The sequence below is a fragment of the Pavona decussata genome, unplaced genomic scaffold (genome assembly GCF_977016875.1).
Source record: "Pavona decussata unplaced genomic scaffold, jaPavDecu1.1 SCAFFOLD_84, whole genome shotgun sequence".
Lineage (NCBI taxonomy): Eukaryota > Metazoa > Cnidaria > Anthozoa > Scleractinia > Agariciidae > Pavona > Pavona decussata.
In genome coordinates, this window is record NW_028145502.1 from 6,062,353 (window position 1) to 6,076,807 (window position 14,455).

The 14,455-nt window shown below is 36.2% G+C and overlaps 1 long non-coding RNA gene across 10 annotated transcripts; it reads right to left on the reverse strand.

Moving 5' to 3' along the window:
• Nucleotides 1-627: 627 nt before the first annotated feature.
• LOC146475641 (uncharacterized) lies at nucleotides 628-14,448 on the reverse strand. Of its 10 annotated transcripts, XR_014865897.1 has the most exons (5): nucleotides 14,190-14,448; nucleotides 13,012-13,124; nucleotides 5,756-5,847; nucleotides 4,959-4,984; nucleotides 628-2,844 (listed from the first exon to the last, which is right to left on the reverse strand). It is a non-coding gene; the product is annotated as an uncharacterized LOC146475641 (long non-coding RNA). The 10 variants fall into 10 exon arrangements; XR_014865904.1 differs by lacking the exon at nucleotides 13,012-13,124 and having other exon boundaries at nucleotides 628-2,873; XR_014865901.1 differs by lacking the exon at nucleotides 14,190-14,448 and having other exon boundaries at nucleotides 4,959-5,038; nucleotides 13,012-14,182.
• Nucleotides 14,449-14,455: the final 7 nt, after the last annotated feature.

Consider the following 14,455-nt stretch of genomic DNA (forward strand, 5'->3'; position numbering starts at 1 on the left):
CGGACATGTTCTTATCGGCTGCTGTTGCTAATTTCGGCCAGCGTGCCATTGTCGAGTAGAGCAGTTTGTTTTCCTTTTTTGTGACCACTGAATTGTGCAAAATTTAATTGAGTGTTTAAAATGTCTATTTTTTTAATCTGAAAACGACAAATTGGAGTCTTGAAAATTCATGCGTGAAGAACACGGCTGCTATTTTGATTGATATTTGTTCTTTTACGCATAGGACAAAAGCCTTGCTTTCTGGCCTAAGACCTATAAATCTATGCGCAGACAACGCATTCTGATTGATCAGTCTTTCTGAAGACAATAAGAACAATTCAGGACAAAAATATCCCTTCTAAGAGAGGTGAGGAGCGAAAATGAAACTGCGCAATATTGCGTCAATAGGTTGATTTAGGTTTAAGGAATAAACTAATGATTACGTAGTGACTGAGTGAGTGCCATTCGACTGCCTCCGAAAGACTATGGAATGACTACGTTGGCCATGAGCGAAAACATTACTCCTTTGCAGCTAAATGAGCCACACCCAAACATGGCCGCTATCAGGGGCGGGTGTTTTTTTAAACCGCACAATCATTTGGAGGGCGATAGGGAAATTAGTAAGAAAATACGGCAAATACACAACGGTCGTTTATTACTTTGAAATTGCTGAAACACATCTGACGCTTTACTCGGATCCCTTGCAAGTTCCACATGTTGAGATATGTCTAGCCTGCGTGGTAGACGCATGAAAAATATAAGGCGTGCGAGGGAGGGAGACGCGCCTGTCTCCCTCCCTCACGCCCTATGTATTTTTCATGCACCTGCCACACAGGCTAAGATTTGTAAAGAAATGCCCGATATTGATATACATGAACTGTATTGATATGTATGATAGACATCACGAGGTGTTCCCTATCCTAAACTCTTACTAAAACACAAATAATTCCGTCAAATATGAAGTAATATTAAAATGACAAAGAGGTCTGTCTTAGGCTCGGTTCAGACGCCAAACTTTTCATGAGCCGAACCTAATACCTCGAATTAAGTACATGAAAAGTTCGGCGTCTGAATCTGTTATGAATGACTGTTTCAATTTGGAACGGCTCAGCCGGGAATTTCGGCTTTGGAACGGCTTTGATTAGGACTCCAAACTTTTCATGAGCCGAACCTAATGCATAAATTATTCTAACGTATTTCAAATAAATAAATTCATTAATTAATTTAAAAAAAAGACGCTAACATTTCGATTAGTTTTGCTTCAAGTAAATTGAGTCGGGCTGATTAAGTTCGGCGTCTGAATCAAAAGGGGGGATTTTTGTGATTTGGGCCGAACTTTATTTAAATTAAGTTCGGCTCATGAAAAGTTCGGCTTCTCAACTGGGCCTTATACAAAGTACCCAAATTCAGGAATAGGTGCATTTCAGGAAGTAAGGGTACATATTACAAATAAAAAGTGCTACATTTCTTTCTTGTTGCTTAATACAGAGAAGCCACTTTTAAGATTATTTTTCCATCAAAAAACGTTGGGAGTTCAAAGCTGGGTACACTCTATCACACTGCCTCTAAACAGAGGACATTTTTACCTTCTGATAGTCCCAGAATTTGATTTGATATATGGCAAACCATTTAACTAAAGCTCATTCACTCTTTGATTGTCCAGTAAGTAAAACAAGAAACACAACAGATGAAGCTGTTTTCGCAACAATCTTAGAGCTTGAAAAAGGCCAGTAAAAGAGTGTATGTCCGAAATTTTATTTGCTAGGTCAAATCTTCATGTTGTTTTCATGTGAAAATCGCAAAAAAATAAAACATCCCTATTAATTTTCTTCCCTGAACTTGAGACGTAAAACGTGAAATTTCACTTCCAGTGTGATACAATATACCACGCAGGATTGCAGACTGTTGTTAGTATAGCTGTGACGTCAATACAGGATCGCTACTTTCGCAGTTTCTCTATTCCCCAGTTGTTTCGTTGTTAGGATTCAATACCCCGGGTCACTATTACGTCCACACAGTTTTTTCCCCCGCACGCCAAAAACAACTAAGGAACCGAGAAACCGTAAGACTTGGTAACTTTTAACGACGACGGCAAAGGTAACAAGAACGCCACAAAACAAAAGGTTTAAAGAGCAAAAACAATCACTCTGCACGTGCTATATGTTTTTGTACACTTTTTTGCCGTCATCAGCAAAACAACAACGTGAAATGACCAAATTCAAGGTTTTGTGGAGAACGCGAGCACACGATGGTAATTTTTCGTTCTTCCTCCTTACGTGAACGCCGTTCCTATCAATTTTAGTTCCAGGATACTTTGCCTACATTGTACAAGTTAAATGAATTGGAAAAATCGCGAAGAGATATATTTTCAAGTGACGTTTTTGCTGCCGTTGCCGTCGTCGTTAAGTTCGCTATTGGTGATCCTGTACTGACGTCACAGCCCTAGTACGGCTAGTATCCCGTCATGCGCGGCAGCGTATCCCAACCGTAACCCAACAGGGCAATTGTTAGAGTTACGAACGAGCTTTAGTACAATGGTTTGCAGCAGGGATTCAATAGTAAATGTGTGACTACAGAGGCCTGGGTTAATCAGATTTAAACAAGAAAATAAAAACATTTTAGATAGATCCACTTAAGGCAGAGAATTTAAAACCAGTGCATACTTAATGATTGCCTCTCTTATCGATCGTTCAGTATTGTTGGCCAACTTTTGGAACTCTATAGATAAAAATGACAGGAAATGCCTCGCTTGTGTTTCCATGTTCCATTATTTGTGACTACTGAAGAGCAGCCCGCCCAGCTTAGCAGAGAGCTACCTTGATTTCAAACTTCGAGGTCGTCCACAGCACAACTGTTAACTCTAACCTTTGAACAGCAGGAAAATGTCAAATAATCTGGAAAATATCCATCAAGACAACAACTGTATTCTAAGATGAAAGTCGAAAATACACCCTTACATTAGCTTCACAACACTACACAGAACGCTTTGGAAATAGAGGACTGCAGTAACGATGTCACAAAAACAAAATTTTCAAAATTATGGATTTGTTGAGAAATTTTGAAAGAGCATGATAAAAGATGCCTACTTGCAAAAAATCAGCATCTTATTGCAATTTGGGAGTGAGATATTAGCTCTGTTATGCTCCGACCACCCCATACAAATCCTTGCAATTTTGTCTCTGTTCTCAACGGTTAAAACACTGAGACAAAATTAGAAGGATTTGAAATGAGTAACTGGAGCATAAAAGTCCCAATATCCTACCCACAAATTGTAATAAGATGCTGATTTAAGGCAAGAAGGCATTTTTGCTCTTTGCGAAAGCTTTAATAAATCCCTTAATTTTAAAAACACGAGACAGTGTTTCATCACATATCAAACACCGAGAAGAGAGTTGAAAATACGACGCGTAGCGAAGTATTTTTGACAGACTTCGAGGTTTTTGATATTGTGATAAAACACTGTGACGAGTGTTTGACATAAAATTTCAAACAAACTGATTTTGAAGGGGAAATTAAGGATGAAAAAACGAAGAGTTTTTCATCAGATATCCAAACACGTCACGGTGCATGATGACTTTTGTCTTTGGCTTTTGAATTATTAATGAATTCGAGAAATTTAGTTTTTAAATTCATTTATAATTCATGAAGAGGAAACAAAAAAAAAATCAGTACCATGAAGGGGGTTTGGAAATGTGATCTTAATTATCATAAAATTTGGTTAAAAATTTTGCTTTGAATTTCTCCAAGAATTATTAGCTCTCTAAACACTAACAGTGATCAGCATCAAATTTATCCTTGTAATATTAATGCTTATTTAACCCTTGAGGTCATATGAATTTAGGATATAATTACCCAAGGTGAATTTTCTTGATGTTTTAATTAATTCTCCCCAGTACTTTAATAAGAAAAGTATGATGACAAGATAGGAGAATTTGTTCTTTGATATTATGGGTTAAAGCCGCACTAAACCCAATCAGTGGAATGCTTACCAAAGGAAGGGCGGAGAGGGAAAACGGCTTGAAAATAAAGCAAGCAAAATGACCTTTCTTACAGGCCAGCAAGGAAGCAAAGCGAACCATGAGGTGCCCCCAGCAGAGAGCTCAAAGGTCTACATTATATTAAGCTACATTACAAGTTGTCTCTTGTTTTAAGGTTACCCTTTACCTTTAGCGGTATCTCGCATCCAAGCGATGTAGCGCGTCCGGTTTAAACTGTAGATACCTGAACCCTTATATAAAATCAAAGCTTATAGAGCTGGCTATCAAACTATACCAAGAGTTTTGAAATAAAGTGAGTTGTCGAATTTTTCACGACCTCTAAATGTGAGCGTCTGAATCATCTTTTGAAAGCTACAAGTCAAAGCGAATATTATATTTTGCTAACTTAATTTGCTCCACAGTTTTCGGACCCAAAGCGCTAAAAAAACCTGTCTGCATTTTGCCATATTCAATCGCAGTGAAAAGTTACAGAACATTTTCGTAATAGGCTCAAAAAAATGCGGAGTGATTGTACAAAATCGCTTTTGGAGAAAAAACATTTCCAAAGAACAAATTCGAAGACACGGTTTTGTTGTTTATATGTTAAACTAGCTACTGTCCAAATTTGAAGACCAACGAACAAATTCCTATTGAGTTTTACCTCTTTAAAGTGTCTACTCCAAGTAAAAAAAATTGAATTTAGAAAAACAGTGCTAAAAATTCGGCAATTCATTTTCTTTCAAACTTCTTGGTATAGTTTGATAGCCAGCTGTACAAGCTTTAATTTGATATATGGGTTTAGGTATCTACAGTTTGAACCTTGAACCTTGAGTTTAACTGGATGCGTTACATCGCCGCTAAATCGCTTGGACGCGAGAAACCTCTGAAGGTATAAGGTAACCTTAACGCCAATTCATGCCTTGTTTGGAAAGCTTCACCTTCTGTATAAAATTACATGTAATTGACCTTTGGGCAACCCAAGAATAAAACCTAAGAACTAACCTGTTGTGAGTCTTTGAAGTATCGGTCTAAAGAAACAAAAGGGATCTTGCACTTCAATATGACAACTGACACTTCAAGACCTGTAAGAGAAACACACCATTTACACATTTAAACTGGTTTGATAAAATTAATTTTAGGGCAAAAATATAATAAAATAAACCACATTATATGCACCAAACAGTGTCAGGTTAACTCTTGGCATTCAGTTCAGTTCAGTTTATTGTTTTGCCATAAATTGTACAAATACAACAATTATATTTGAAATAAATGTGATGTTATATTTCAAGCCTGGTGAATGAATGAGAATGATGTATTATTCCAGAAAGTGCGTACTCCTAGGAATTGAATGTCGAACGTGTGGTTTACCTGTATGTCTGTCCCATGAACCTAGTTTAATGGCCTTAGCTCCCATGAGTCTCCTGTAGCTCAGTGGTAGAGCATCCGAACTAGTAATCAGAAGGTCTTAGGTGCGACTCCTAATAGGAGCACTCGGATTTTTTTCCGAGTATGCCTGTGTCACTTTCTGGAATAACACATCATTCTCAACAATTATATTATTATTATTATTATTATTATTATTATTATTACTATTATTATAATTATTATTATTACTATTATTATTATTATTATTATTATTATTATTATTATTATTATTATTATTATTATTTAAATACTTTATGGCAAGGAAGCCTAAGGGAAGCCACCAGGCTTATAAGGTTAAGTAATTAAAGAACAAAGCTTACATGAGACCAAAATCAATGGCAGAGCTACAGTAAATCTTAAAATATATTACATACATTACATTCCTGAACTTCCAGTATGTTCTTCTCTAGTAGCTGCTGTCTTTGCCACTTCCAGTCATGTGTATATACTATTGATGTCTTGTTCCCTTAAAAATTAAAATTAAAGACATATAACTTTATATAGTAACATTATTCAGTACATGTAGGTGTCTCCACTCAGTAAAAGAATTTCTTCCATGATCAGCAAAATTTTTCCCTTTTCCAAAAAAACAAAATTTCTAAATTCCAATTCAGTCGTAGAGTGCCCCTATACTATAAAGCACTGATGATGATCTCGTCATGGAATTATGTGCTATACAGTCAAATAATGTATTTTCAAATTTATTTTTAACCAGGCCAGTCATCTAGTGAGAAGAAATTTCCAATCAGATCAAAGTGAAATCACTGCTGCATTCTCCTTAATACAAGCTATTTAACAATAAACATGGATCCAGGAATAAATGTGAATATATTTTCTGATAATGCGAGTGTCAAACGCCCATGTCAATGTTTTAGGGAGTCCAGGATCAACTCCTGAAAATGCCATTTCCTGGGTTTTCAAGTTACTAAGAAGCATTTTCCCTAATTAAACCAAGGAATTTTCTCTTATTCAACAAATATTTATTGTGAAATATCTGACCATTTTCCATCCTGGATCTATGCAAAACTGTAACCAATTCTAACTTAACATCACCTCCTATCATACCATACACTAAAACTAATCTCAGAAGACTGACGACTGGTTCTAGCAGCTATTACCCAACCAACCAGGCTCGTGAACAGGTTAAACAGGAAAATTCATTCCTGATCTGCCTTACCCCCCAAAATGTCATCTGATACAGTATGGCTCCTTCAGAAGCATTTATGGCCAAAAATAACATTAAATTTAACCACAAAAATTTTGTGGCAAAAATTTGTAGCTTACGGTTAATTTATAAATTAAAGCCATTTTAATTTCATCAACTTGATCAGGAAAAAGCTCATTTGCACTTCCTTTCAACACACCATTTACATACAGTATGCAACATCAAAACTAGTTTCGTCAGAAGACCTCGCCAGTTGGCGATTGTAAATAAGCATGCACCGATTAAAACCTGTTCTCAACGTCCTTCACTTTGCCAGTATAATCTGATTCTCCGTTTTCCTTTTTCATCTCTTTTCTATTGTAATATTAATGATAATAAAAAGTTACATATAATTTACTTTAATTTTGATGTATAGCCTTATCTAAATCTGCGTTATTATGTAAAGTCAAGTTTTCCGTTTTTCCAGAATGTTTGTAATTTGCTGTAATTTTTTTTTGTCTTGTCCCGCCTCGACTAGCTTTGTGGCTAATTGCGGGACAAGCCCTTTATATAATCTAAATCTGTAAATAAATTGTTGTTGTTGTTGTTAGTTAGTTACCATGTTTACGTTTTGAAATGCCATGGCGGTTTACAACGAACCTGCATTTTAAAACAAACCTGGGGACCAACTGACGAGGTCTTCCGACAAAACTACTTTTGTAGTTGCATAATGTAAATTGTGTGTTAAAAGTAAATGCAAATGAGGTTTTTCCTGATCAAGATGATGTTGAGTAATACTTTCTTTGCTTCGATACACAAAATAATCCCAGAGATTTTAGTTTTCAAGTCATTCAAGAAATACAAAGTCCACCTTCCACAAGTTATCAAATGATAATTGCATATACACATGTAGAACTTATATAGAATTGTCGTCTTCGGGTTGAACTACACACTTGCATTCCTTATGCACTGACCATATCCAAGGACTGCACTCTAGAAACTGGATTACAATCCAGGCCCCAAGTGTTCAAAGAGCAGATGACTTTATCCAGTGGATAAGTTGCTATCCAGCAGAAAAATGTATTCCAACTAAAGCTTTTTGGTACGTTTTTCACACAATCTCATACTTAAATAAGACAGACACTTCTACTTTATACACAAATTATAGGGCTATACGAAAATTATCTGCCGCATAGCGACTAATCCAGTGGATAAAATTATCTGCTCTTTGAACAACTGGGGCCAGAAATATAAAAACATAGGATTAACTGAGTAAAAACTTCGCACCTGGAATAAACACTCTGGATCTGGAGCAACAACATTGGATAATAATAAACATTGCAACAAAAATATAACTTTCAGTCTAGAGATCAACCTTAAATACTACATATAAATTATTAATTTAAAGGAAGTCATATTTTCTTCAGGCAAACATTACTTTTTTCCCATGGATGTCCAAAAATAGATTTCAACATATCCATGGCAAGTGCAGATCAGGGTTTCCTCAGAAAAAAGCCCTCACAACCATGCATATATTCAGAGAAATCTCAAGCTTGTTGTTAAAAATATAAACTAATGAAATACAGTCGGACCTCTATTAAGCGGCCACCCCGGGGACTTTGAAACTGGCCGCTTAATAGAGGTTGGCTGTCAAATAGAGGTATCGAATACAGCACTTAACTGACAACTGAATAACTTGGGACTTTGGAAAGTGGCCGCTTAATGGAGGGTGGCCGCTTAATAGAGGTCCGACTGTACTATATAATTACTGTGTACAGTGTATGTGTTTTGTGGACATAAAAAAAGATTGTTTTTAGGTTTTATTTTTATCCCTGAGCAGATTATTGCTTTAATTTACTCTTTCACTGATTTCCCCCTAATTTTACCTATTAAGTATTACATGTAGGCAATATTCTGTCATTTCACAGGATAAATTGATCATTTGTTGTGTACATTTAGTCCTCAAAATTACATTGTTTTCTTTCAAATGAGGCATGTGCAATCTCCGCATGACAAATCACTAGCATTGTTGTTAAAATGGTGCCAAAATAAAACTTCAGTATATTTTCCAAGGGTTTGGAGCACAGAACTGCCATTTGAAGAGGGAGGGGGGGGGGGAGGGGGCTTAGCAAAGGTCAATGGGACCAGCATTTTGTAAATCTCCCTTCATTGTGCACATGTTTTCTTGTTCAGTAGAAATACACTTTATTACATTAAGACAGTGAGATTGAATAGGGAATCCAGATGCTATAAATTTTATTTTTCGTCTCCTCTCAGTATTATGACCCCACATTAGCTAAGTTGGATTATGTGAATTATTATTATTATCGATATTATCATTATCATTATCATTATCATTATCATTATCATTATAATGTTCCTGAAAAGTCATGTCCTTACCTTTCTCATGATAATCATAAAATCGCTTGTAAAATGTGCATTTTACATGAGAAACCCCTAATTTTTTCACAAAGCAAACTTCTGGTGCCTATATTATCTGTGCTAAAAGAACAGCAATGTTGCCTTAACTGCCACCGAGAAAAGGCGTATTGAAATTTCCAAAAGGTAAGGAAATGACGAAAATTGGGGAATCTAGGAAGAAAAATTGCTAGAACTTTGCAAATTTGCCTAATAGATGATAAAGTCATTCCCCACAGCTTCATTTGTATTCCCCACGTTATCATCCATGTTTCAGAAAAGCGACCTTTTGACGAAAAAAAAATCTAGTGCAAGTATAATGTCTAGTACAGGTTTCAAAGTCAACCTCACGACAGAATTGCCATTTTTGAGTTAAATGTCTCTAGAAGGACTAAAAATAGATGATAATGCCTGGTCTTTTGTGACATAATAGCTATCAATGTATGCAACATTTCGTGAGGTTATCATGCAAATGGCACAAGTATTATAGAATTAATGAAAGTTTTAAGACCAAATGTTCAATAGGTAAGGAAATGACAGTCTCTAGAATATCGTTTTCTTCTTCAAAATGAACCGCAGATTGGATGATAAACAAGTCCCGCTTGTTTTCTAGAAAGGTTAGGACGAATGAAAGTGCCAGCTAAGAAATAAGCACTTTCGAACGTTTTACAAATTTTTCACAATTTTTTTCTTGTTTTTAAAGGTAAGGAAATGACAATTTTATTCTAAATTCAAGGAACTTTACATTCGTGTATCTTTTTTTTTATTAAGCACTCAACTACTCGGACCTACCTATAAATGTAAGACTTGTTCTTGCCTATTAGTAGTACATTCGTTGACACATAAGACTTAATTGTCATTAGTGCAATCCTCTCGCATTGCAAAGCACATCAGGTGTTCAATTCTCAACCAAAAATAACTCACAAGTACAAATCCCTCCACCCTGCTGGATTTAAATCATATAAATTCACCATAGTAGGTGCTGAAAGCCAGAGATACACAACTAAAGGCCATGTGAAGAAATTGAGCATTTGTCACAAACGAATGGCTTCACAACGAGGGAAAGGTAACTGTGTTTTCTGTAAAAATTGTAAGGAAATGACAATTACTGTGTTGGTTGATATCTTTGCCCTGTGAAAGAGAACGTTGAGTTGACATCCATAATAAGTATTCACGGAAGGAGACGCAGGCTTTGCCTCAATGTCGTGGCTTCTTTTTAATTTCTGATCTTTTTACAAAAGAAATTGGTCTCAATTTAGGTAAGGAAATGACAGTTTTCAGAATATCACGGGCAGGAAGATTTTACTTTTTTTGAAAAGTCCTGTTTTTTTTATGTTTACTGGAATGGTGTAAACGTAATTACTATGCTCCTCTGAAAAAAAATCCTTCCAAGCAATTGCGGAGCTAGAATTTTGTAAAAATAGTCAAAATTTGGTTACCATGGCAACGTCAAATGTCAAGGTCATTCACCGACCATACTAATTTGTTCCCAGGCAAGTTTTAAAAATAGTTACTGAGTTTGGTGGTGTTTGCTTGCATATTTAAAGTTGAAAAGATTATAAAGATTCAAAGTCAAAGCGGGCAGAATCCCCCTCCCCCCCCCCCCCCCCCCCCACGGTCCAGAAAGGGTTAACAGGTGCCTAGAATAGAAACCACAGTAGGATGCCAGTTTTGAGTACTGGGGCTCGCCCCTATGTGTTTTAGCAAAAATGCCTTTTAATGAGAACAATGGTGTACACATAACACAAACATAAAAAAATCCCTTTGACCTAAAGATGGAGACATTAAATCTAAATGAAACTGACATCTATTCAACGGGTAAGAATACATTTGCAGGAAAAAAAAGCTTTTTCGTATCACAAAGTTCAAACTTTACAGAAATGATGAAATTTCAAAGTTGGCTCATTTTTGACCAAAAATCCCTGAACCTACCCCTTGGAAAAAAGTCAATTTTTGGACTCAATACGAATATTCCTTTTGGACGCAAGAAAATATTCTTTTAAAAGCTTCCAATGGAATTAGTGTGGCCGAAAACGTCCCCTGAGAATGTTTTAGGCCTCCCAAGGGACCAGCGACAAAAAAGTAGCCCATTCTCCGTCAGTTTGCTATCTTCTTGCTCGTCTTGGTCTTCGATTGGATTCTTAAATTCGTTGACCCACTTCGAAAAGCTCTCCCAGGAACGGAAGTAGAGCCTGATGTTGGTTCCTTTGAGGTTTTTTTTTTCTTAGTCTTGGTCTGGCTCATTTGTCCCGAATGTCAAAGGACTTGTCCCGCGCTAGACAATCCAAACCTGTTCCATGTGAGTCCAACTCTTGGAGTATAATATGGACGTGCCTCGTGTTGTCAAGTGCTTGGGCGACAGGTGTGTCCCCACCCGCAATATGACGCTGGAACCTATAAAATTCGAACTGGCCAAGGGATTTCTCTCGAAGACTGTGGTGCATTTCAGCTTGTTGGTAATAGCTAGTCATTCCATTTAGCGTCGCTTTTTCGGCTTGTTACTACTTCTTCAACGCCCTCAGAATCTGAGCCGAATGTTGACATGTCGTCTACGTCTTTTTGACCCTTTTCGAAAAACGCTTCCTGAGCAGGGTCGTATTCAGGGTCGTCTTCGGAACTCTTTGACTCAGATTCCTAATTCTCAGAACAGTCGGTAGATTCTGTTTCCGTACCAAAATTGCTGTCTTTGTCGCTCTTTTTCTTTCTTTTCTTTGGTAAGCGCAGTAACATCAGTTTGCAACCTCTCTGCCTTTCTCTTTTTACCAAATTTATTATTATCAGTTTCAGTAAAACAAAACCCTTCAATGAGAACTGGGGTATAGAGACTTATGTATCCAATCTTGCAAGGTTTTCAACTGCCCGAGTGTTCGGTTCCAACGGCGACAGTGCCAATATGCAATGCCCCCAGTAGCGTGCTTGCATTACGTTTTATTGGCTCATCGTGGCTTCACTAAATTATTTCATTCTTTTGGAGGACAAATAAGTATTCACCTCAGATTGCCCTTTATAACAATTATTTAAATGCGCGGAAAAAGCCATTTAACTATCATGTTCGTATACCGGAGTAGTTTTAACTTTAATTTGTTGATTTCATTTAAGCACAGCTTTGCAATTATTATTTAGTTGTATTGTGTAAAATATAATCACATTCAACGTATTTTACTATTAGTCTATATTTATTCCCAGGGCCTATAATGATATCAGTTCTTACTTTTGCCAAAAAATGAACGAAAAAACCTATTGTAAATAAAGGCATCTAACTGGATGAAGGCTGACCAATCGTTGATTTGAGACGGGCCATAATTTTAGCAAAAAGCACTGAATGAAGACAATTTTAGTCATAAATTACTGCAAACAGGTAAGTCGTCGAAAGTAGTGTCTTTGTTAATGATTCCCCATAAAGAAGAGAAAAAGTTCCTGTAAGAAAATGACAATGTAAGGAAAATGCAATTTGTGGTAGGGACATTACATTGTCATTTCCTTACTTGTAAGGAAATGACAAAGTTGTGGTAAGGAAATGACACTTTTTTGTAAGGAAATGACAATTTTTTTGTAAGGAAATGACATTGTCATTTTCTTACTGTAAGGAAATGACACTTTTTTTGTAAGGAAATGACAAAAAGTAAGGAAATGACAGTAAGGAAATGACGGAGGAACATCATCATTATCATTATCATTATCATTATCATTATCATTATCATTATCATTATCATTATCATTATCATTGGTATTAATTGACTAATTAAAACAATAATTGAATTATTTTTATTGTGCTGCATGTGCAGCACTTATTAATTTCTCAAGGGATAGCCAGGGCATTGCATAAATTTAAGGGCTTTCTTTGACTGATGTCCACGAAAAGTGGTATGATTGGAACATTAAGAGTGCCTGACTATAACTTTTGAGAATCGCTGGCCAAGCTTAATCTAATTATAGCCATCTTCTCTGTCTGTAAACTGTTATTAACTGTCAGCAGTCCAGGGCAGCATTATTAAAAATTAAACTTTTGTCACTTCTGCGTAATGATTTACTAACAATCATATGTGATTATGTTGGATGGTCACTTACCGGAAACAGAAAACAAAAGAATATGTGTAATTTCTGGCCTAAAAAGTGGTCGCAGTCCCTCAAGAAATTTGAGTGGTGGTCGCTTACAAGAGAGCTCTTGAAACAGCATTTAACTGAGAAACAAAACGGTTGTTTACAAAGTGGTTGCTTACGGGAGGTGGTCACTTACAAGAAGTGGTCCCTATGAGAGAGTTGACTGTACATGCATATACACTGTTATTATAAACAAATTGTGCGATAAAATGCATTTCAGGCCACCAGTTCATCACCACAATTCCATGTACATACACATGTATACTGTGAGGGATTACCAAGACTGTAACTTCAGTACATGTACATTTTGTGCAGTAATGTGATTTCAAAAAATTGTAAACACGGTGAATTCGCAGTAATCACGTTCGGCAAAGACGAGGTTTTACCGTGTGCAAATGGTCCAACTTAGTTTTAAGCGGTACTGTACCTTAAATTGGCAACATCCTTAAGTATTCACTGATCATGAATAGCAGTGGAGAAGATAACAACATTGTTATTTATATTTTTCTGCAGATAGCATACTGGTTATGGCCAGTTCCAGCAAAAATATGAATAAAATAGGCCATCAAAAAATAGATAAATTTAAAATACTGGTTTGGAGGTAGACTCTAGTCCATTGCAAAATAATTATGTATAAAATAGTCTATTTAACTCTGTTTAATCTCCTATGCATGGTTAAATAACGTATTATATTTTATTACTATTTTATTCAGCTGAGTTTAAGCTTGATTTACAATGTACATTTCATATTATTTGTTCTCGCTATAACAAAATATGATTTTGAGGCAGCTGTTTTGTACCCAAACCTATCAGAACTTTACTGTACACTGGAATTTACAATTCACAGTTTCTTTGTTGTGAGTTTTAATCTGAACCATACTGTATATTTAACCATGGCATAACAAATGGTTTGGAAGAAAGAGCAAGGATGTATACTTGTTGTCTATACAACAAGATTGAGCTGTATTTGTATGTTATTTAAATTGAACAGATAAAGACATAAAACCAAGATGAGTAACCGATATTAGTATTTGCAACTGGCTTCCTTTCATAATTCAAGAAAAGCGTTAAAACTAAAAAAACAAAGCTTACAATTATTGGTCGTACACTAAACTGCACTTGTGAAAACACTATTAGTTTCAAACCTTCTTTGATGAATCTTGACTCCATTTAATGCCAAAAAGAACAGCACTGCTTTGAATCATAATTCCAACGACCTCCATGCGCAATGCTAGCTTTTAAAATGAGTAATTAAGAAAGCGACTAGAGTCACTGAGTACCGGCAGCCATCTTGGATTTCATTCAGACTGGGAAGACTGGGCATGAACAAAGCCATTTTGGTCAGCAGATATTACACTGCAGGCTCGGGAAAAGACCATTCGAGCGTTCAGGAGATATTTCCTCTGGATGA